Raw genomic sequence first — 26,315 nt, 5'->3', positions numbered from 1 at the left:
TGCGGAGCATTTGTACCGACGGACAGCGTGTGGACCGCAAAGAAAGCAACAGTCACTTCGGAACCATGAAAGTGATTCTCAGTTTCCCCAAGACTCAGCTTTCGAAGAAGCCAGATGTCCTCACAAAAAAAAAAACAAACAATAAAATGTGACATCATTTCCACAAGATAAAAAAAGAAAAAATACTTGCATAAACATCTACTTTTACATTCACTTTTATTTATTCAGCAAACGCTGCTGTCCAAAGCGATGTACAACTGGGGCAAATAGCACATCACAAACATAAAAACTTTTATGTTCATTGTACCAAGCTACGAACAAAGGTCATGTAAAAGTGACCTTTTATTTAATTATTGACATCTGGTTACAGGAAATCTTAAATGAAATATTTAAATGTTAAATATGACATTTAAGCGCTTGGTCTTATAATGAAAAGAATGGACTGCACTGTTCATTTCAGTGAGGTAATTAACCTTAATTACTTCAGTATATCCAGCTGAATAAATGGGCAAAGGTTAAAACTGTAAGCTTTGTAACATATGCTAGATCAAGCTGTCGGGTGACACATAAAAAATGTGGCCTGTCTTTGATTTTCTTAAGTATATGGCTGTACTTTCAGATATCGACTGTTCAGAATACACCTGCTGAACACTAATGCACCTTCACCCAACATCCATATACTCAACGGTAAACCTTGACAAACTACGCACAGAGACTGTCATTGGAAGGTTTATTTTTTATTAAGTTTTTGTCCATTTTTATTTATATTATTTACAGGATGTCCCTTCTTCCTGCTATTTGAGGAAATTCGAAGAGATCAATTTTCATAAAAGGCCCTTGTCACCTTATTTGACCTTTCACCTTTGACCTGGCTGTTGCATACCGAGATTGTATTTCTGTATGCATGCACATATCAGAAATGCATAAGTGGAGCAAGCTGCAGGGTTTTCTTTGTTTGTCCCAAAGATCGCCACCCAATCCAGTACTCGTCTCTCCACTAGACCCTCCCCCACCCGACTACAGGAATGACATGCGCTCCCTTTGCGACCCTGCGGCGATCACGCTGTCTTTCCGTGTAGTGAATTGCTGGCAACCACACAGAGAAATCAAGTGCCACATGTATGAGCAGCAGGGACCTCGCTGCTTGCTCCTGGGGACCGCTAGACCCCAGCTAGGTTATGGACCCCTAATCCAGGGGTAGGCAACACTGATCCTGGAGTGCCGGTATCCAGCAGGTTTTCTGTTTTCTATCCTACCTAATGAGGTACTATCTGCCTGAGATCAGGTGTGGTTCATGGATACCGACATTGCAGGATCACGGTTACCTACCCCTGCCCTGATCAATCAAAGCTCAGACAGTAGGAGATCCAGCAAAGACGATTGGGTACTTAAAACCTCTTTGGAGTGGATTAAGCCTCTTAGTTGCTTGTTGGCTATGACTACTACATGTGATTTATACGTTGAAGTGTGCCTGCTTTTCTAAAATAAACTGCCCGATTACAGTATCCCCTCTATTCACACTTGAAATTAAATAGTTTGCCTGGTCGTCCAAATGTCTTGTCTTTCCTATACACCCTAAGCACGTAGAGCTGGTAGAAGGCTGACCATTAATGTGATGGATCCTTAGAGGCTAGCCAGTTCACTTTGTACCTGTTACATCCAGTTACCCATCTTCAGACGGGAGGTGTAAGTGAACCAAATAGTCCTTCTGCTGTTGCTGACCACATAATAGAGAAGACCGATGACCTTTAGATCTGCTGATTGGAAATGTTTGCATCTCAACAGAAGATTGACCTTTCCGGCGTCTTGTGATTGTAGGTGTAAGATAACCGGTTCTTAAGCTGCTTCTCCACATGCACTCGACCGACATGTCCGAAGCACGGAGCTCAACGGGAACTTCAATAACGAACCAGTGAGCAGCATAATTGTGGAGATTTTGAAAATAACAGTTTCATTGTCTTGCTTTTTAATGAACTTTACTTATCACACTACTACTAAACTTTAATAGACTTTTATTATCTATATCCCACAAATTGTTTTGTAATGCAAGTCATTTTAATTGGGTCCATTCCTCATTTAAACTTTTTTTAATTGTGCATTTTATAATTAATTTGCTAAGTAATTTCACTATGTGTAAATTCAATTAAAGATTCCAGCAATCTTTGTGTTTTCATATTTGACGGGAATGATCCCGTCCACATAATATTGCAAGCTTTTTTATGCGCACTGCTCATTTAATCTCATTAACACAACAAGAGTACCATTAGAGAAAGCGTCTCTCATTCTGGGTAAACAGGTTATACGTTCTAAATTCCTCCTTAACCTTTTCCATGTGAGAAAACCCTTTTTATAGAAGGAATTAACTATAGTATCCGCAAAATACTACTTTGCTGATACTACTTTTTACAAAAACACAAATGCATGTGTTAAATGCAGCTAACATATTAACAAATGTTACAAATAAATCGATTTCGATGAATTCATTTTTAGATAGTATTATATTAAATAAAGAATAGTTTGTTTTCTTATTACTTTAATATTGCCGCTAGTTACTGTCTTTTAAGGAGTGATGGATTTCTCTTAAACCATCATCCAGTATGGGACCTATCCTTTACCTAAATTAAAATCTAATGTAACCTGGGCAGCTTTCTGAATAAATTAGTTTGCCAAGTCCATTTACATCAGAAACAGATACAGTCCTATAAACAATGAGGGAATATATTAAACCAACCAAACCGCATCATATCAGGTTTACTTTTGAGAAAGTTAAGCATACACTGCAGTATTCCGGCAATAACATGATTTATTATTCATGTAGTAGTGAAGTGTTCAGTCAAGGCTTCCTTGGCAGACAGACAGGACCTGCCTGCCACAGGGTTACTGACGGGCAGTCTCACCAACATCACGAGAAACGCAGTTTCTTTAGGCCGTCTTAAAATAGTTCAAACGAGTCTCTTAAAATGATTAAACAAAACGACGTGCCGTGAAATTAACAAAAAAAAAAGAAAATGAAGAGGGGAATATTGCATTTATGGCATGAGATCAAATGAAAACGCAAACAAATGTAACCACATCTTCGGAATGTTTCACAAGGAGAGGAAGTCCAAGTCGGAGCCAATTCCCAGCAGAGAAATAGCTGTTTGCATGGTGATGTATTTTCACAAATGGTTTGAAGTTAATGAATAACATCATTAGTTCTACATATTATGGAGTAAAGCACAAGGGTAAAGAAACAAGGTAAATTACAACCCAGGGATCAGTGACTCAGCTACGGAACATCTTGGCTTGTAGTAGCACTGGATGGAAGCTGATATTAATAAAGTGTAGTCATTGTTATGAGGTGTTTCTGGAACATGGAAATGGGAATAACAGGCCTTCCTGTGCCTTGCTCAATTTATTTGTATTCAAGTTGATAGATTAGTTACATAACATTTCACATTTTTACAGTTGCTATATATGCTACAATATTAAGCATTGACATACTATTCATATTAGATACAAAATTGTTCAAATTAACTTGCTTTATTATACATAAATATTACACAATTTTACCGCAGCTGCCCTGCATGCTGATCCACAATCAGATTGATGTACTTTGAGAGGATTTCTCAAAAACAATCATTTGTATGTTTATGGGGGTCCAGAATTCAGCATGCTAACACTGGCTTGTTTATTGCTGAAATCCTGTAAAAACACAGATGGTTGAATCTGGTCCATAGAAAAGGACATTCTTCTGTGTAAGTGTCAATATAGAGGCATACATGTTTAGTTCAACACATAGTAGAACATCGACCTTATGCAACATTAATCACGCCAAGCACTTGTGAATGTAACATGCATACTTTTAAATGCATACATATATATCCCTTAGTAAATCCCTTAGTAATCATGTATAAAGCCAGAAATTATCTATACTAAACAATTAAATAAGAAATTTCACAGTCAGCAAATCAGTATCATTAATCAGTAAGTAGCCATTAAGTCCAACGAACAGATTTCTGTATATAATGAATTTATTGTTCATCATAAGGATAGTGAAAACTTTTTTTTTTATCAGCCAAGTTCTGTGATACATCATAAATCACATAAATTATACAACACAGTTTGTTTTGACACATGGGGAAGAAAAGTCCTGTCCACTTTTTAAAAAGCAGTCAACATAAATAAAAAATGCTCTCCAGAGCAATCATAAATATGGAAAAGCGAGGTGTGAAATTATTATTTACTCTCTATAAACTGTGGTAGCAAACAGAAACTACCGTACAGGGAAGATGTCTACCTGTCTTGGTGTTATATCAGGGGTCTTACCTGTCACAGAATCAGAAGAAAGCTTCTACTGAAGTCCTTCTCCGTCTTACACCACCACAGAATCTGCAGTCTAAATGAGAAAGTGCGATTCTGTATAAATAGTCAATTTTATTTGTCACAGGCTACACAAACCACCTATCCAACAACTAAAATAGAACCCCATAAAAAGTTCTTGTATTCAACCCTTTGGCAATACTGTAATGTGAATTTATTAACTTAATATTGGAATGTGTCCCAAATTCTTTAGATGTTGTTAAAAGAGTTTCCAGCACTTTTAAAAGATTCATGAATAGTTATTTGGCAAAACATACTGTCGGATTATGTTCCATGCAAGCAAGAAGTGTCACAATGTCATTAAAATATTTTTAAATCAACCCTAAAACTGAAAAATATATATCATTCAATCAACTTAAGCACTCAGAACAAAACCTTGATCTGCTGTACTTATTTCTTTTGAAAACAGCAAAAATGTCTTTAAATTATTTCATCCATCGAATGGAATGCATTGACGTTAACTGCTTTTGATTGTACCTCGACTTCATTTTCGACTGGTTAAGTTACATTCAGCTCCAAGAGTTAAATTCTTTATAGCACTTTACCGAACTAACGGCATACGTATATCAAAATGTAGGCCAGGACCTATTAGAGTAATCCTCACCACAACCCCAATCTAGGAGATCTGAATAGTGTGTGATTAATTCTTTGGCATTAATCATGTGATTCTTTCATATAAAATAAAGCTTCGGCTTAATTTGCTAAGATATTTGACCTTGTCAAAGAGTTAAGACATTACAGCCTGGATTTAAAATGCATCTAAAGATTAAAAATGATGGTTCATTCTTAGCAAGGATTATAAACTAAAGAAATTGCTTTTTTGTTTTTGAAACAAAACTGATTTGAGAGAAAATAAGGAGCAGGTGGTGAATTATATATTTTTTGATCAAAAATAAGGTTAGATTGAAGGCGTGTCATGTTGTGGTATCACACAGCCACGCACACGGCCCTTTGAACATAAAAATTAAAATAATACCTTGTATGAGCAACAAGATTTGTTCCAAATTTATGCCTCAGAGCTCCAGGCTATGTGGTGACTCAGAAATGTGATAAGCGTTTGATCCTCGTACATTTTAGTGCAAAATAAATAAAAATTCTCCATAACTATCAAGCACGTTTCACTTTTTGAGCGCCTGCGTTTTACCCATGTTACTGAGGTGTGTGTGGCATGTCTATGAATGAAAATTAGCCTGGAGAATTCATAAACTTGTTTGCTATTTTCTTTCCTCTTTCTCCCTACTTCCCCCCCACAAACACACACACACGTACAGGTTTGTAATTATATCTTTGTGAGGGCTCTAAATTAATTTCTATGGGGAAAACTCTAATCCCAACCATTTTAACCCCATACAACACTTTTACCATTTTTAGTTTTTTGATGCATTTATACATCTTTGGGGGGACCTGAAAAATGGTCCCCACAATGTCAGAATAAGAGGTTTATATGACATTTGGTCCCTTAAAATGTAATATAATCATAATCCACACACACAAACACTCAGGTGCCCTTGGAATCGTCCTAACCCCCCCGCCCCCCACCCCGTTTACACCACCCCTGACCCTGTCTATTTCTTCATGCCACTTTGCTCTTCCCATTTCCTGAATAAACATACCACTATGACAACAAACTGCACCTTAAAAATAATTTTTCATCTTAAACTCCTAGAATTCATCTCTCTCTACCGCATGCTGCTTAGTATCACGAATGTTCACGTTTGTTAACATCAGAGTATCATGTGGCATATGAACTGGCATATTCTTCCAGAATAAAGTAATGGATCAGTTTTGGAACGGCTTTGTGTTCCAAACATGTAGCTCACGGCACAGCGTCATCAGCCGCTGTCTCAGTACATTACAGAATCAGTTGTCAATTGCAGTTTATCAGCCAACTTCTATTTTCCTCAGAAGGAAAACGTCTCCTTTCAGGCTCAAATCATAATTTTTCTGTACTTAGGGGCTTTATGATTTTGTAATGGTGCTATTTGGATTCTCAAATACTCCATTCACATTTTCTCTGTACACGTTTAATTGCACAATTGTAACTTTGTAATGCTATTATGACCTTAATCAGTAAATAAATATAACGGGGAGATCAACCTCCAAACGTGTTCACAAATCTTGCTCTATTCGGGCATGTCTATATACCACTGCAACTAGAGCAGGGGTGTCAAACTCCAGTCCTGGGGGGGGCGCAACCCTGTGTAGCTTAGATCTTGCCCTGTTCCGTCACAAATGATTCGGCTCCAGTGCCGTGTGGTAATTAGCACAAGGAGTTGAATCAGGTGTGATAACTGAGGGGAAACCCAAAAATGCGCAGGACTCCTGCCCCCCAGGACTGGAGTTTGACACCCCTGAACTAGAGGATAAACTGGATACTGAAATGATGGTTCCAGTGAAAATTGCATAGTATGTATCCAAAAAGTCACCAGAAAATGAAACGTGTCTGACTTACATTCAACTTAGTTGATGGGTCTATACCTGGATAATCACCATAAAACGATCATCACCAAGCTATGAGCTGTAACTCCCTTTCCTGGTAAGGGATGGGCACCCGTGTCATTTACCGCAAAAGTGTGGCTGGGAGGAAGCCTGATCAAAGGGCCTTGATCAGAGACGGTTGTTAGCCAGGTAAACATCAACCTGTGCCCCACCACTGTCCCCTACACCTTTTCAGTGATGCCTGGTTGATTTAGATTATGTCCCAATAAGAAATGAGGCATTTTATTTTGTTTTGTTTTACAGGAAATGCCCCATGATTATAAGCTGTTAAATGGATGGATGGATGGATGGATGGATACTTAATAGCAATATAACAAATGCCAGTAAAAGTTCAGGTAAGTTGTCAGTGGCCAGTCCCTCAAGACCTAGTTTTTTACAACAGTAAAACTTGTTACATACAGAATATGTAAAGCATCCCTGCTAAATAGTTCATACCTTTAAGAGAGAAAGCTGTCATTTTATTACATTTTTACACCCTTCTTCTTTTGAGTGGAGGTGTACAAGCAGTGGTTATAATCCTTTCTTCTCTTTTAATAGAGACTTCTTTTGACGGTGTGGGCAAACAACAAATATTGACCTTGGTCCTCAAGCCAAAAGACCCTAAAGGGTTATGCAGAGCAATGCAGACACCTCAAACGCAGGCCTGGCTTTTGATGTTACGGGTAATTTTCAAGGGTACAAAGGATACCCATAGGCTCAAATTCTTTCAAGTGCTTTGATTTACTTACTTCACAGTGTTTATAATTACAAACAAGCCGTCATCATGATTAAAACATTGTGCAGAAACAGCAGCTGGGGCAGTTGTCTGAAGACGGCCAGGGAAAGACGTGCTGCGTCATGCCGGCAGGTGCAGGGAAATTACGCACTAACGTCAGCCGTGCCGAAGCGTCCTTATGCATAATGAGGCAGAATCGTTCACTTGCATCATCAACTTAAGCAGTAACAGATTTGAAATTATGTTGTTGAACACTTGTAGGCGTACTGGGAAAACATGGACGACAAAACACACTGCAGTAATGAAAGTGAAAGAGACAGAAAAATGATCCCAATGTGCATGTGTATACATGTAGTAATAATAATAATAATAATAATAATAATAATAGGATATTGTTGCTCAGATTTTTTAGCCCAAAGCCATGTTTTGTACAGAAGTGGCCTGGTGTGTCACTTGGTGAAAGGTTGACCAGTGATTAATGAATGACGTCACTTTACCGGGGTGGGTGTGTTGGTGCCAGGCTTCATCTAGAAACAAGTAGCAAGGAACTGGCACATTTATTCTGAACTCAGAACCATAGCGTGAGGAGCCTTTGCTGTTTGTTTAGACATTTCTTAAGCCATTAACAGTCAGGCTGTCTGGCACTTTGTGATATTGGGATGGCTGATTCACAGCATACATGCAGCACGTTATTTAGGTGTGTAAATGTTGCGGTACAGGTATGTAACTGGGTTTCTCAGACATTACACTACATTCATAATTCAAGTGTCTGCAACTGGCCAAGCAATGTGGGATTTTGCTGACTATGGCTGGTTTTTTTTTGTAACCTATTTTGAAAGAGGTTCATAGACATTAAAAAAATTCTGCTTTACATTAACATTATTTCATAAATGTTAAATTCCTAAATGCATCAACTTAAGTATTTAAGTAGAAGAATGACTTTAAAGTTGGGTAATACAATGCAAGTGTTATTTGTACATTCTAACAAATGGGCAAGAATAATTGTCCATGTTAATTGCCCATCCATCCATCCATCCATCCAACCATCCATCCATCTATCCATCCATCCCATTTTCTGAAACGACTTATCCTTTTCAGAGTTGGGGGGGGGGGGGGGGTGGGGGTTGGACCCTATCGGGGTGGCTATGGGAGCAAGATTGGGAACAACCCAGGATAGGGCACTGACCCATTGCAGGGCACACTCACACACCATTCACCCACACATGAACACCTACGGACAAGTTGGTAACTCCAAATAGCCCTAGCATGTTTTTGGCTTGGGGATGGGGGGGAAGTGGAGTACCTGGAGGAAACCCCATGACGACATGAGGAGAACATGCAGACTCCACACATGTGGAACTCTGGCAGAAACTTGAACCCCTGCAGCACCATGCCACCCCCTGTTAACTGTCCATGTCATCAATTTACAAAATTCTTTTGCATTCAGAGGGTAGCTTTATTTAACAAGCAGCATATAAGCTATAATCTAGGAAATGCAAAAACATAAAACACAAGTAGTATAGGTCCATTATGAGTATGTAATAGATACCAACATTTAAAAACATTTGCTTATGATTAATTATTTTGGGAACACTTAAGGCCATGTTTTTAGTCATTTATAAGCACATTCATAATGCATTATAATGTATTCATAAAGCATTATAAACATGGTTATAAATATATAGAAAAAGGCATGTTATAGACATGATTATTAAGCATTATGATTGCCTCATGAAGCTCTAATCTATAATGCACTATAGATACCGGTATAATGCAGTACAAAGCATCCTTAATGCTTAAACTGACCATTATAATGCATTATAAAGGCATCTATACTGCATTATAGATGAGAGCTTTATAAAGCATTCATAATGCAAAATTCACATGCCTTTTGATAAATATTTATAGCCATATTTATAATGCTTTATGGATATATTATTATTTGTCATGAATGTGCTTAGAAATTACTAAAGACATGGCCTTAAGTAATATGTTACCATTATTTTTAATTGTCATTTGTTCACAAGACTATAAACTCAAATAAAGACTGTATGGTGTCGTCATACATATACTGTACAAAATATGCTACAGTGTGACATTCTATTGTGGTCCAGTAAACAGCAAACATTAATAGACCATGAGAAACAATGATCTCTAATGTATTTGGCTACAAATTCCTGCCATTTATCTTAGTAAGATCAGTGTCACAACCCAACTGCCAGTCCAAATGGTAACAGTCTGTTCAGACAGGGCTTTAATTGCAGTCTTTAATTTGGGGCCGTCACAACGATGAGGCTTCAGAAGGGATCAGATGGAAAATTGCCCCTGTCCCATTGCGAAGCCTGTCACTTTATGTATGTCCCTCACACACAAAACAACAGGACACAATGGGCACTAGAGACTGTTGGATTAATATGAGAGTGGAGTATCTGTGAGGCTTATATGTACGATCAGCTAAATAACGTAACTGTTCTCTAAAAAGCTTAATCAAACTCTAATTAGCACAGGCGTAATTACCGTGCCTTGTGGCATCGTGCAGTTGACATCAGACTGATGTTAATTATTGTAATTGCCACAGTATAAATACTTCAAAGTTATGCAAATGATGAATCGATAATCCACCGAGACAGTTTATTGAATGTGTTTCATTTACCCGTCATCTGAGTCTTTTTTGTCTGTGCCATTTAGTTCCATATGTTACTCTGTACAGCCGCTGAAGATTTCAGTCACATCATGCTAGAAATCTCAATACCACTAGAGAGCTTCAAAGGTATACAAACTAACATTGCAGTTAATAGAATAATATAATTAGTATGTTTACAAAGAAACACAAACGTTACCATCGTACAGTGCATTAGTTGGGAGCTAAGTGCATAAAATAAAATAAAAAAAATCATGTTGAGCAAAATTATACTGTAACAAGTCGCTTGACAGCTAATCAATCATTAACAATCAACCAATGCCAATATTCATACAGGTTACACATTGAAAAATTTGTGCACGTCATAACAAAAAATATATTCTTTTTTAAATGTTTTGTTTATGCAGATCCTTTTTATGTTTGCTTCCTTGTTTGTTCGGTTGCTGCTCTTTCTTGTCAATCTTGTCAATTCCGGTCTCAGGATGTGTATATATATATAATTTTTAATTCCCTTGCCTTAAGATTTAACTGAACTAATCAGCCAATTGAACAGCAAGAGAGCAGTGCACATCTGCGGCAAGCATTTTATGCAAGACAAAGCAATTGATTTTCAAGCATCACTTTAATACATCAGCAGGCCCCAGCACAGCTTTTCCCCACAGGCCCCCAGTGTTGAGTAGGGCCACGGTATGTCTTTAGCAATAATGCAAAATCAATGAGCAGAAACTGAGCCATCATCTCACCAAATCCATCCGGCTCCTTCACTGATTATTCATTAAACCGACACAGCTGAATCTAAATAAAATCACTTTCCTCCTCTACAGACCATAAAAAAATCTTTAAAAATCAAGAATAAAAAAATATTTTATAACTAATTGAGAACCTTAGATACACGTCATCATTTTACTGTTCATTCTTTCCTGCTTGCTATGGCAGTTCTGTGATCTAAACTTTTAACAGCTTTTAAGTGGAAAAACATTTTTGTCATAATGGAATTGTTTATATTATTTACATGCATACAGAATTCCTGACATCCTGACCACGGTGCTCCCAAACTTCCTGGGACAGGCCCCAAGCTCACTGCACAGGACAGGCAGTTACAGAAAAGGGATGGATGGATGGATCAATAATCTATAATGCACTGCAGATCACTTTATACAGTAAAATCCCGTTAAAATGGGATCACTTACAACGGAATATCGTCTATAATGAACGAGGACCGCAGGTCCAGGCCGTGCGCCTTAAAGAACATACAGAAAACCATCGGATATAGCGGACTCACATATAACAGAATTTCGCTTATAACGGACAAACAATTTGGTCCCCAGGGCCGCTTTTAGCTGTAGTTTTGTTCACTATAACGGACATGCAGGCTCCGCCTATAAGGTGCGTGGCGTGCCGGTGATATCCAGCACAGATATGGATTATTAATAGTCACGCATCTGCTCAGGTAAAGTTGGATTACTACATGTACAATATAATAATCTATAGCACAAGTGTGTCTGCTGGGGTGTAGCATGAGTCAATGAGGTCCTGTAGTTAGGTTCTGGGCATACAGCAACTCTGGATATAACGAACTTTGGATATAACAAACTGTTTTGCCAGGTCCCTTGAAGTCCGTTATAAGTGGATTTTACTGTAATGCAGTACAAAGTATCCTTAATTCTTATACTGGTCATTACAATGCATTATGAAGGTATCCATAGTGCATCATAAATGACAGCTTTCAGATGACATTTCAAATGACAGATTTCAAACAAACTTTAAACCAATAATAACTTTCCTATTTCTTTATATTAATTTTGTATTGCATTCATTATGTTATTATGTTTGCATATACTGTTTAACAATTGCTGAAACTTGTTTTGTGTTAATTTAATACAAACACACTCAATGGCCGCTTTATTAGGGACATAGCTTAGGGATATAGCTATAGACAGTAGCTTATACTGGGTAAAGCCCCCTATTGCCTCCAGAACTGCTTCAAGGGTAGATGAATTGTGTGTTCAGAGACACCATTTTGCACACCACTGTTGTACTGAGCTATTATTTTTGCACTTGTGGCCTTCCTGTTAGCTTTGACGAGTCGGGCCATTCTCCTCTAACCTCTCTCATTAACAAGGTGTTTTCGCCCACAGAAATGCCATTGACTGGATGTTTTTTGTTCATTATACCATTGCCTGTAAACTCTAGACACTAGCGCGTGAAAATCCCAGGAGGGCGGCTATTTCTGAAATGCCGGAACCACCACTTATGGCATCCACAATCACATCGTGTTCAAAACAGCTTAGATCCAGCATCTTACCCATTCTAATGTTTAGTGGAACAGAAACTGAACCTTTTGACCCAATCTACATGCTGCATAAATTCAGTTTCAGCTAAATTATTTTGGAGTTTGGAGCAGAGGAATGGTTGCTTTAACAAGCAGGTGCACCAAGTAAACTACCGACTGAGTGTGTGTGCTATTTAAGACTTACGAATCCATTTAATTGTAAATTCCAGAGTCTGGAGTTTTGTCGAAATTTAAATAAGTGGAAGCAAGAGGTGTCAAGAGCAGGGACAGTTGTCCAGCTATGCTTTTGGTTAATTTAGCACTACACTGAACCTTCAGGGAGGATTGATGGTCAAAGGAGAAGGGGACAAATCCCCCAAGGTAGCAACTACAACTTCCAACACTTTATTACTGGTCAATTTGGAGTCTTCTTTCACTTGGGTGACACGGCATCGGGGATGTCACAGATCGGCCAATCAATAGCTGAAGCTTAGCCGCTGAAGTGTCTGCCAGCAGAAACGGTAAGGGTCGCGGCTGAACTCATCGCTGACCTGTTTATCGGATCGTAATCACCTCACGGGTTAGTGGATGTGGCTCAAACTGACGCAGGTACGTTCATGCGAGGCGCCCACGTAATCCTGTACGAATGACCTAAGTCCCAGAGGTGCAAAAGCAAAGCCTGCTGTGTTTCCCATGTGCTGAAAGGGGAAAACATTGCCACAAAGCTGGGTTTATATGCTGATACAACCGCTATGCGCTACAGCCACAGCTGGAGTAATCAGTACTTATGTTTGTTTAGTTGTTTTTAGTGTTTAGACAAAACTGGGGTTCCCATTTACAAATACTCTGCTAGACACAGTAATAATCACCCACAGTAATATCTTAGGTCCATGACTACAATAGCTAGAAAACCTTAGATATCTCCATGACATTTAAATAAATTTTTTTTCTTTGCACAAGTTTTATTTATATTAGTGTGTTACTGAGATGAATTAAGTATAATTTAACTGCTGCCGTTTTCATTTCCGTTTTATTCCCATTACAGCTTTTGCTAGACCCCTTCCACCACCTAAGCCAACCAATTTTTACAGTCAACCGCTGATAACAAATTGGACTGAGAATAACAGTCAGTCAGGTACCTAAATCTGTAAGAATAAAAGCATGCCTTGTGCGTTATTCAATCACACAATTAGCGGAAGGTACGTCGCAAAAAAAGAAATTGTGACACAAGCCTCTCCCCCCATTATGGGTAAAGGCCATTGAAAATGGTCACCTCACATCTCGCTGATCGAAAATAGAAGCACGAAACAGCTACTACAGGCTAGACTGCGACTGCCAGTGGCTCAATGCACTTGACTCGTGATATAACACGCGGCTCAGCATGTAAGCAATCCCAATAGCAGTTAGCCTACAAACATATTGATCCTATAGATTTCCTCCGAAAGTTACGATACTGATATGTCATCGCGAAATTTGCCTGAACAAACAGGCAGGAAGAAGCCAAATAGTGAAAACCAGTCTTCAGACATGAGAACTGGAGTTTTGTGATGCCTCAGCTGAGCTTCAAAGGTGTTTAAAAATGTTTTATGAGGAAGATTGACATTATTAATTGCTTAGTGCTCCAGATATCCACTTCGAGGTGTACATATAGTCCTGAAACCAGACCATTTTGCATCTTTTTTCCACTTAATGCAATCAAATAGCAGTTAATAGCAGCAAATGTATCATTCATAGCCCAGTACACTTTTGAAATACAACTTGCAACATGAAACAATTTGACCCAATAGCAGTAAAGAATCATGTGTTGAATAAAACATTGTTTTAATCTGCATAGATTATATAGTTCTGAAAGGTAATCTGTATTTTGATACTCACAGACCGATTATTTCTGTGGTATTGCTGGGGAGGGACCAAAAACCAGTGTCACTTGTAAAATGATTAATAAGATTCCCTGCTGAGGAGGGTACCTGTGACTTATTTTTACAGAGGCATCTTCTGTCCAGAAAATAGGGGTGGCGTAAATGCCTGCTCCCTTCCCTCCCCATTTTGACATGCATCCGCTCTGCATGAGTGCTTATTGTAATAATTTTGGCGAGATGCTTCATCCCCGTCTCCCGTCGTGAAGCTGCTCAGGTAGATTATTGACCCCGTTTTCTGCTCATCTGCCGCTTCCCGCTGTGTCCCTGCAGAACGGAGCCTCGAAAGCACCGGCAGGGCGAGAGAGAGACCCCCAGTAAGCCGGCAGCAAGGACAGAAATAACGCACTCCATCTTTTTCTTTTTTTTTCCTTGCCCGTCCATGTAGTTTGCGAACCACGAGGGTGAAGGAAAGATGCGGGGGGGGAAATAAAAAAAGCTGAGGCATAAATTGCACCTTATAGGCGAATGGGGCTGGATGAAATCTCCTCAATACAAATGCGGCACCGAAATGCTACGGTGCACCATGGTACAGGCAGAGTGGCTGAAGGCCAAAGGCATCATTACTGTATCCTGTAGCACAGAGATTAAACTGATAGGCCTCATTTTTCCTGGCTATCCTGTTTAAATACAGCCATTTATGAAGGTCATTACTACATCATAATGCAGGGCGTAACATTACCGAAAACATCCTCATGCTTTTGACTATATAAACAGCCATATTTAAAGCTTCTTAGACAGCCAAAATATGAGACTTCCGAACAAACCTCACAATAATAACTTGCATTAATCCATAAATTATTTTCTTCATTTTTTTTGTCTGATTAAAATGTATCAACTATTGTGACCCATCTGCAATCTTTTGACATCAAGGGGAATGTTCCCTTTAATCTCTGCCATATTTTAATAACTTGGTGATTTTAACATTCCAAGGGGGACATCTTCTATTCCAGTTTGCAAATCTTGCTTAAAAAACAACAAATTAATTTTACAAAATAATTTAAAAATGACTTTGTAACTCATTATATCAAAGTGCTGGTCAATAGCCAGCTACAAATAAAGATAGAACGTTAGTAAAGCTAGACATTAGTAGTAAAAATCTCTTAATGTAAAAAACACATTCTAAATAACACATTCTTTACAGTCATTCTACTTGGATTTTACAGCAATTCTACCATACTACCCTAAATACATCAACATTGTAAGAACCCAGTTGCCTTTTCATATAGTGTTATATATCTTTTTATAAACTTTTTCTTGGCATTTTAAACAAGGGCAATGAGATAAAGGCTACAGATGCTACATTGCTGGCTATCTGTTTGGAGTTATGAGTTTGACACATTGTGTAAGAACAGAAACTGCTGGTTTCACCCCGAGAAGCCTGTGGTCTGCTTTTCCACCCTTTTAAAACCCACTGCAGGTCAGTGGGCTGTTTTTTTTTTTTTTTTAATCTGCTAAATTCACAGCCAAATTAAGATAACACATCTTCTCAGACAAAATGGCCGCAGCATGATTTTACAGCTGACGATCTACAAATGGGAGAAGTTACAGCATTTTCCAGCACTTACTTTGTTTGGGCATTTAAATACACAGCGACCTCTCGCTCTCCGTGCTGCATGTAGTAATTCATCACTTTAACAGATTGTCAGAGCAAAAGCAAAGCACTGCACTTGTAAACAAAAGGGAGTGGGTTGCAGTCTTCAGTTTGTACAGAAACAGTGTTTTTTTTTTTCTTTTCATTGCCATTATCAAATGAGTCTTCAAAGTTACATTAACCGACAAGTGTGTTTGCTTCAAGCTGTTTCTTGGAAGACACTAATATTTCCCTTCACATTGTGATTCCTTGTGACAGGAAACGGAGTTTTCAAAACCATTTCAACACAAGTAAGGCTAAATACATGAATTTAAATGAATATACGTACAAATCAACAAAATCCAAATGACTGCTTCAAGCTTTAGTTGAAGCTTAGAGTAGAATGAACTCGTTTTTTTCCCCTTGATTTCTGGGTTTTGTGCTTCTACACAGAAGGTGCCAAGGCCTCCACTTTCCTCAAAAGGCTGAATAGTCCATGCAGGTGTTTGAATGGAGAACATCTAAAATGTGACAGTAAAACTGATTCTATTAAAATCAGCAATAGGAGCGATTTGATAATATCAGTATTCAAAGCAGTGTGTTTGTACTTTAATTGTGGGATTAATAAAGTTGTCACACAAAGATTTTAGTTAAATTATACTGGTGTGTAAGAAACAAACCTAATTATAATAATTAAAAATGTTATAAGGCAAAATGTTCCGAAATTAAACTGAAACACTTCAGATAAAATATCATTTACAGTCTACAATAATTAGTGTCATCTGTGCTTTCTGACATTGCCGTTTACATATTTTTGTAATATTTCAGCTTCAACAAATTAAAGTACCATAGCAAATGAATCTAACTGTGCCCACAATATATATAAAAAATATTTACCTTGATATAGCATTTTCACTTGCTTTATAAATACAGTATGTGTTTGATGATAATTCTTGATTTCTGTTATTATTATTTATGTTACTGTTTTAGATGTGTTTGCAGCATAAAGACATATACTTTTAATACACGATTAGAGACAGAAATAGATTCCTTTGTGTTTTCATCATAGCTGCCTTAAAAAAAATGTAAATTACACCAACACCATACATTTCCACTTCATATTTCCAGTGACCTTAAAACACGGTGGCTTTGTCAATCAAGAAGCTATCAGACTTTCTAGGTCAGGTCAGAATTCTGTCATGTCGATTAGCTGGAGGTGTTAATGTTGGGGATACTGCCGAATCCAGTTCACTTCCTATCTGATCAATGTCAGACCAGGCTTTGGTAGAAACAGGCCACAGAAGGGTTTCATAAATATATTGACAAGTTCCATGGCTGGAAAAAAGGAAATAGGAAACTACAAAAAGACTCAGGCTTCTTAACTGTTTTCAGTCATTGCTGACCTTTAAAAGAACAAAGGAAGCCAACAATCAAAGGCATAATAAATAAAAGCTAAATATATTTACCAAAGGTAAGGCAATATTACCCATTTGATTCTGCGAACCTGTTGGCATTAATATTAACAATGCGGGTATATTGAAGGCAGAGGATCTGAAATGAAGGTCCAGCCACAATGTGCATCTGTCACTCAGTCTTTTGCCATCATTTTATGATTCAGACACTTTATTTAAAAAAAAAAAGAAAACAAGCTAGTTTAAAGAATGCGTGTAACAGTATACACTGGATGAAATCATTTGATAATTTCTTAAAGGCTAAAAAAATATGGATTTTTATTAAATGCACTAATGTTGTAATAAAGGCAAGATTCAGCTAAAAAAAAAGAACCTTTTATGCCAAGCAATTTTTGAATGAAAGAGGGATCTTAACAGAGACACTTGATGTCTCCATTCAGCATGTAACGTAAATAATTACGGTGTATTAGCATTTCATTAATTACGCTGATTCAGAAAGGAATTCTCCTGGCACATTCTGCACTGCAGGAAAACAAAACATTTCAGCTGTTGACAATTGGCCATCTGTCACTAAATCCTTCGTAAAGGACAAGCTTTTGGGGCCAATTTTCTGCTAATATGACATGTTGAAACATTAATCACCCCCTAAGGCCAACATAATTGCAGAACCGTGTTAATTACCTAACAATTAGCAGCCGTAATTTCCAAGGGGCTATCAATGAATTAGCTTGAGATTTTCCCACACATTAAATGCCTCTCTACAAAATGCACCATGCTCACATTAAACCTGCAATTCAGAATTGCACTTCTATGCATAAAATAATAATTCATTTCCACTTCTACAGATAAACTGCGGTATTGCTTGGTGTTACATTAAAGCCATTTCCACATCAAGTCTTTGTAGAAATTTGGTGTAGCAGGACAATTTTACACGAAATATTGCCTTCTTTTCACTATTTGTTCTGCTGTTTTGTTATGTTGTGTGATTTCTTATGTTGTAGTGTATGTGTTTGAGTATAACTCTTTATAAATAAGTCACAAATATGATGGTTGATATAGAATCCCATCGGAACAAAAAAATCAAATGGTTACAAATATTAGCTACAAATATTTACGAAGAAAAATGTATTTTTACAGAACTGTAGATTGTACAATGCAAGCAATTCCTTACAAATATGTTTTTGGTAATGTACCTTATTGGAGAATATATGTATTTTTTAATGACGATGCCCTTAAACTTATTTCAGTGGACCATTATTGTCATTTGTTTGCCTTTGTAAATTTTTAAAAGAGCACAGGAAATAAGGGAAAATGATTCTTGGTTGTTTTATTTAATGTTTTATTTCATTTAGTAAATTAGTACGAATAATCCTAAAATGTCTTAGGCTTTTCAGCCCCCATGTAATCGCATATTGGCTTTATTTTACTCCATATTACAAAACATAATTTAATCATACAACCTACTAATCCTTGTTATAGAAATGCTTATTTTATCATTACTCTTAATATTGCGACAGATATTATTGCTGTACAGCTGGCTTTCGTTCCTTTATTACCAAATTTTGAGGCAGGCAAAAAAGAATGTGTCATTTATTACATTTCAATGGAGAAACATACAACCAGGATATATATCATGTATGATGAATTATTTTTTTGCTCACAGTGAGCAATATCCCAGTATCAGTGAAAATATATTGCTTTAATTCACCTGAATAAATAAGAATGTTCTTTCTGAGATGCAGTCAGTGGTCTTAACAAGGCCAGGGGTCTAATTTAAATGTCAACCCCAACATCACCAAAAAACGTACCGGTGGCAATCACAAGAAGGTTTAATAGGTTTCCTGTCTTGTTCTTAATTTGCTGAAATTACAAAATCAATAGCCGTAGTTGTAGTCGTAGCTACTTGTTTTACTGCTTTAAGATAAAGTCTGCAAGAAAGCAATCTTCAGTTCCAATTTGCTATGTACGACATCAAGGTACTTCTTATCAGTTTACTTAAAGAAACACAATGCCAGGCATGTCTACTATTACCTGCATCAGCATAATAGCCCTATTGACCTTATTTGCTTGATTCCTCAGAAGCAGGGGGCTGCAATAGATTTTGACTTCACTTTTGTAACTAACTAGCAGCACTGCTAACAGAGGGACAACAGCTTCATATACATAACATGGCATGTTTGCATTCCCCATGAAAGAAAACATTCTGTATGTGTAAGCTCTCTCCCTCTCTCTCATATATAGTGATTGTTTTATATTTATGTGTGTTTATATATAGAATATGTATGCATGTATGCATGTTTGTATATATATATATATATATATATATATATATATATATATGTTTATATATATATATGTTTATATATGTTTATATATACATACATACACACACACATATATAGAATAAGACTTCTAAATCTGAAACTTATTGACTCTAATTCCCAGAAGATTACTGCTGCGCGGCCATTCAGAGAGGTTGTTTATTTCTTTAGTAAAACACCTGTATATATGTATACAGAAAAACTACTATAGATAAATAATAATGATATTTAAAATGATCCTTTGAAAAGCAACTATGTTTCAGCGCACGTGTTCCTATGTGAAACATTTTGTTAAATGAGCTTTAATTTTTTTGTGCTGCGTTTGCTTGTGTTAACCGCACGTCGGCAAGATAGTTACAAGCACACAGTTACAAACACAGTTACAAACACAATTACAAACACACCCAGAGAGGCCTGCAAAAACACCTCTTCCGGTCCTAGAACAAGCTGCCTGCTTTCAAAATAAGACAACCCAGAATCACATGTTCAGCTCTTGAAACAAGCAAAAAACAGAAAAATAAATGAGACTGGAGGATTGACATTTTTTTTCTCCAGTCTTCCTAAAAACTGTACCTAGAGCAATATGGCCATTCCAGGAGTCTAAGTAACTGCATTCATCATCCATACATTGTAATATATTTTATTATGCAAATGGTGACATGTGTATTTGTATTAATACACTGCATGTTGAGGACTTTTCAAATCTTTTGTCCCAGCATGTTCGCTTTAAATCCATTCTAATATGGTCCTCGTTTAATCTCCCAGCTTCAGTAAGTGCTATGACCATATAAAGGGACCCTTTTCTTGCATTTCACTCCCTAATTGCATGTCGATCATGAAAGCGGGGCATCTGTGTGGCTCAGGATTCAGAAACTAAACAGTGATCAGCCTCGAATCAGGACATTTCACTTGATTGCAAAAAATAATTTCACATGTCGCAGAACAGATTAAAGAATTTTTAATCTGGATATTAAGAATATTATATATCAAAGTGAGGGGTCAGTCTTGTTACAGCTAAAACTCATAAAATTAGGAATGGATTTCGTAGTGCAGAGTGCGTGCTGAATGATTGTAATCAAATGTTATCTTTTTGAGTATTTTTTTTCTTGGAAAATTTTAATTATTTTGCGGCTTCTTGATATTTTGCTGATATAATGCAATAAGCAGATTGGCCGCAGAAAGGATAATTTTCTGACTGCCTTGCTTTCATTCTTAGCCCTTACTGTGGAGAGGGGTGACTGAACTTGGTGGACGTTCAGTGCAATGAATATTTATGCTATGAAGTCAGAAATGCATTCGACAATAATGCACATTTTTTAAGCAGCACGTCAGGTTGTCACTTCAACTCTCTGTAAATGCACCTAAAAACATTCTGCCTACAATATGTTCTTTTATAATAATGTTCCTGGATTGTACATAATAATTCCAATGCTCATCCTAACTAATTTCTTGGGAAGAATATATGCGGAATGACCCATATGATAAAGGAAATACTGACACCTATTGGAGGTATGAAGAAATAAGTCAATCAACCTTACGCTTCATAAGCATCAGTGTATACTGTGTGCATTTCAAGCATCTATCCATCTTCCAACCACTTATCCTAGACAGTCACCAGGGAGGCTACAGTCTATGCCAGGTAGCAGAAGGTATAAATGTACCCCTACCTTGTGCCCTATATTGAACGCATTATTACACATTTGATCCTCCCTGCATATGTAGAAATTACACAGTGTTGACCAAGCACTAGCATATTTTTTCATAAATCCACATATAATACCTATGCTATAAAACTATGGAATTAAAAAAGTACTATCGAAAATGGCAAAAAGGTTTATGTTTATGACCATAAACAGTGGCTGACAATGGAGAGTGAGAGCACTACAATAGCCAGCTAATGAACCTATGGGGTTTCTGCCCTGATGTAATGGAATAATATATAAAAAGCACACTGCTGTCACATTTTCTTATATTAAGACGTAATGTGATTTCATGATGTATTTCAGTCACGATTCAATAGAAATGAAAGGGTTAGCTACTGAAAAAAAAAAACGTAAAGTGTAAAAGTGTCTTGGAATGAAAATAACATTCAAAGGCGTGTTAGGGAAGGCACCGGAAACATTTGCCGGGATCACAGGAGGGTTTTCAATAATCAGCGGTCATCTGCAGCATTTTCGGCATTTAACTCCGCATGGCTACGTTCCCGTTTTGAGTTTCCACAATCGCACATGGGGAGACCCCAGGGCTGGGTGTAAACTGAGTATAGGGGGTGTGTGCAAGACACGGGTATGTGTGTAGGGGGGTGGGGGTGGGGGGTGTTAGCCAAAACGCACACCATGCTGTTATTAAAGTGTACGAAAGTGCACGGCGAAGTCCCACACCCTGGTTTCATTAGCTTCGCGTCAGCTGCCCGCAGAAGAAGAAACGTGTTTTTCATTTTTTCTTCTACCTTTGCGTTTTAAATTACAGTGTACAGCTGGTGACCAAACACAAGTTACGTTAAAAAAAAAATACTGACAATTTTCCTAGTAGGGAAAAAAACCCAACAGAAATCATTGACCTTAGAAACCAATTTCAAAGTATACTAGAACATACCATTCATGTTAATTACATTACAGATTTTTTTACTAAGTGAATTTAGTACGGATTCCTTCCTGAATCATGTATGTTTTTGTTTACATACACATGTTACACACATGAACAAATGTCTTTACATGCTTCACATATGTAGCCCATAATGTAATTTCAGAGCAAATACATTATTTTGCCAAATTTGATATGAGCAGTTGTCCACAATTAACTGTTATGTTGGATTCCTATATTTTTCTGCCATGTGTTTTCAGTTAAAATATTTCCAAATGGGCTTCAAAAAGGATAAAAAAAAGACAACCTCGTATGGTTGTGTCCTATCAAAAACAAAAGCAGATGTTATTAAGGAAGATGTGGAGTCAGGAAAATATTTACATATTTGAAAGGTTTGTATAATTTTGCCTTGTGGGCTCCTCAGAAAAGGAACCCTGGTCATATAACTTTGCCTATTTGCAAAATATTGGATATTTTTCCACCCCTATATGAACAGTCTGCGTATACATAAAATTAATTCAGTGTAATATCGACACCCACTTGAAGCCCTGAAAAGACACTGGCAGATGGAAGCACACTATTCTCTGTTGCTAAAATGCCTGCAACATCTCCAGCAGAAACAATTTTAGGAAATGAAAGTATTTCTCAAGAGCTATCAAAATAAAACAATGGAAACACATTTCAGAAATCCCACGTGCTGATTTCAGTAAAATAATTGTGCACTGACAATACACAGTTTTTTTTTTTTTTTACGGAGAACACTGAATAGCAATTCCAGATATCATTCCCCTTTCTCATACAATATTCATGACAATCCTTTGTATCATTCAGCATGCACATAGCATTAGAATCTCCACCATTGTGCAAAAGGAAAACAGTCGTACGTGAATCATTTTTCTCTTTTAGCTATTTGAATTATATTAGCGTGATAAGATACGTCGTCAAAAACCAAAAATCTTAGACCAAGGGAAATGCAGAAAATGCCTGTATGACTGAAAAGTGACTAGGTTATTAAGACAGGACAGCCATTAAGAGACAAGCTGAGAATGACAATTAAAAAAAATCATTCCTTTTCTACCACGTTCCTGTTCCCCATATTTGCAGGCTACATCGCTTGATGAACATTTCCTCTGCGTCACTCATATTATGTAAATCTCTTTCCCTCCAATAGGAGGCGTTGATCGGGAAATTCCCTTTGCATGATTAAAGATGATGGACGACCCAAGGAGAAGAAACCTGAGGTTGCGACTATTAAGTCTGCACACCCTGAATGTCAAAATGCCCCCCCCCCCCACCCCCCGAACATGTTAACTGCTCAAAAAAGGGAGAATTAGCCAGCCCGGATTAGCCTGAGGTGTATAACAAGGCATCTTTACAGGGTAATCATCCCCTTTGTGATAAAACAGGCCAAGCATGACATTACAAAAATTCACCTTAACCGGTAAAAACCAGTTTAAAACACAAAGAACATCCCTGATAACTGACTGCACCCCGCCAAGATGGCTTTTGTGATGGCTGAGAAAAAATGATGGATGTTTTGATGACGAAACGAGAAAAACAAAGATGTGGCATGCATCTCGCGACGGAGCATAATCAGAGACGTGACAGGACATTAAAGAGGAAACACAGCAAAGGCTTGGATATATTTACCAGAGAGAATCCTTCCTTTCAACCGCCTTATTCACTGTGTGTGTGTGTGTCTGTGTCTGTGTGTGTTTGCGTGTGCATGTGTGTGAGTGTGTGCGTGAGCGTGTGCATCCTTTCGGACTCGGACAGGCAAGCCGGAAAGGAGATATTACAGTAGGGGACCCTCGCCGGCGTCGCCTTGAAACGCGTGACCCAGAATGATGCTCAGAGGCCGCCTGATGACCTCCTGCCTGCCAAGCCCCCTGTGATTAATTCAACGTGCCCTTGAAACGATCTCCCAGATATCCTTGAGATTTGGTGGCGACTCCCAAGCTTCTAGAACCTTACCTCAGATCACAGAGGAGAGTCTGGGAGTCATTACCTTTCTGCATAAAAAAATGGAAAGAAAATTTGCAGAATTGCACTTTATCAGTGAGGATGAAGAAGAAATGAAATGATAGAGTGAGAGCAATTCAGCCACTGCAGACATTACAATATATTTTCCTGCTGCCCTGACCAAGGCATCCCCAATGAATGCACGGCCCTGGCACAGCAATTTTTAATTTTTGACAGGCCGAATTACCATTCATCCACCTTCTTTTCTGATTATGTGCTGGACAGTGAAATTTGGACTGCAAAATTCATTTTTCTCTCTCTCTCTCTCTCTCTCTCTTTTTTTTTCCTCGCCCAACACCATGACAACAATCCCGGCAGTCACAAGGACAGAATGAAGAGAGCAATCTAACATCCAGGGATATGAATTTCTGATCAGCTGCCGGCAGGCAGGCTGCGGAGGCTTACGCTAATCCCATTGGACAGCTCGCCGCGATGAAGCCTGGGAGCCGGCCTCCAAAATGCAGGAAGCCCCTGCTATTGCGGGCGTCTGCCCATAATTTAAACCCAAATGAGGAGGGGACTGCGCCCGGCGCCACAACAAGCTGTAATTTAACTGGCGGAACAGTTATGCAAATCATTTTAACCTGCATCAACCTTTAACCTATTCCCTTTGTGCTGCCTTTTTTCCCCTGAAATTACCATTCTGTTAAAACCGACCGGCAGTCAGGCTGAAATGTTGCTTAACAAATATTTCTACATGCTCCTCTAAGCAAAAATGTCTTAATGAAGTCGTATCCCCCCCAACCCAATGTTTAAACACCAAATCTGAATTGAAATATAAACATAAAATTCCATAGGAAGTGAGCTAACGGGGGCAGGGGTGAGTGCTGTTCATTTGACTTTCGTTTATATTCTGTTTTTCTTTATCATTTTCAGATTCCCTGTACCTGCCATTAATTTCTTCTTAAGTGCAGCATCACCCAGAATCGCTGCAGTTCCATACGGAGGCCGTGGTGACAGACGTCGTGTAATTTTCTACCCGGCCCAACAAATCGCTGTCGCAGACACCGGCCGCCCTCACTACGTATTTTAATTTGAGACCCTCGGCTGGAAACTGGAAACCTCCCGTCTAAGGAGAGATTTTAAAGAGCTGGGGGACCCTTTGAGTACACATCAGAGCAACAGAATTGACCAAGGCTATCAGAGTCTGTTAGCCCAAGACTGACAGTGCGTATTTTTATAAAGGTCAAAAGAGTGCGCACTGTAGCTTCGTGACCAAATGAACTTTGCAAATGTTATTGTACAATATGGCTGGTCGGTGAATAGAGTGCTACAGCAAAACGCAGCATCACTATTGGAGATTTAAAAAATGCCATCAGCAATTTTATCTCAAGTCAGACCTCATCACAAATGGCTGTTGCGGTGCATGATTTTGTCAAGTCTAAGTCTTTTTTTTTTTTTTTTGTATAACGGAATCCAAGTTTTATTACATTTATAATTCTGCTGAGTGTATAGTTTACAGACATTGAAATCCATGAAAGGAGACACCGTCGTACTGACGTGAAGAGACAAGACACTTCTCTGAATACTTCATAAAACTTTTTCCAAGTCTGTGAGACAAATCAACAATATAAACAATATGGCAACATCCAGTGCAGGGTGTCCCACTGCCTCCTGGGGAAAGCTCAGACCTGACTGGATAAGTCATATGTAAAACGGATGGATGGATGGATGGATGGATGGATGGATGGATGGATGGATGGATGGATGGATGATATTCAAATAATAATGGAGTGTACTATCAAAATTTAAATTCAGAAACAATTGCTATGCTCAATATATGCTTCACTATAACAAAATGGACAGGAAAATGTATTGTGCCCTAAATGAAAAGTGAATAATGTATTTACAAAATTAGGTAATATGCACTTCTATTACTTCAGAGCATAGAATTCCTTCACTTGTCCTTAAAAGTACCAAAGGCCTGAGTGGCGTCCATCAGACATCTTTCACATATTTAGTGCTTGTTGTGAAAACATTCCCTAATAATTAATCGCAC

The 26,315-nt window shown here is 38.0% G+C and overlaps 1 protein-coding gene across 5 annotated transcripts in view; it reads right to left on the bottom strand.

Moving 5' to 3' along the window:
* Window positions 1–2,929: 2,929 nt before the first annotated feature.
* The window catches only part of LOC125709097 (probable G-protein coupled receptor 141), a 38,739-nt gene continuing 15,353 nt past the window's right edge, over window positions 2,930–26,315 (bottom strand). For 2 of the 5 annotated variants that reach the window (XM_048977175.1, XM_048977174.1), the window contains exons 5-6: window positions 4,309–4,378; window positions 2,931–3,684 (exon numbers count right to left, since the gene is read on the bottom strand). The gene's annotated coding sequence lies outside the window, so the exon portion shown is untranslated. Of the gene's footprint in view, window positions 4,379–26,315 lie in introns of all 5 variants that reach the window. The other 3 variants (XM_048977171.1, XM_048977173.1, XM_048977172.1) reach the window with 2 other exon arrangements.

Source organism: Brienomyrus brachyistius, chromosome 15 (assembly GCF_023856365.1).
Source record: "Brienomyrus brachyistius isolate T26 chromosome 15, BBRACH_0.4, whole genome shotgun sequence".
NCBI classification, from domain to species: domain Eukaryota; kingdom Metazoa; phylum Chordata; class Actinopteri; order Osteoglossiformes; family Mormyridae; genus Brienomyrus; species Brienomyrus brachyistius.
This window is presented reverse-complemented; position numbering and strand designations above follow the sequence as displayed.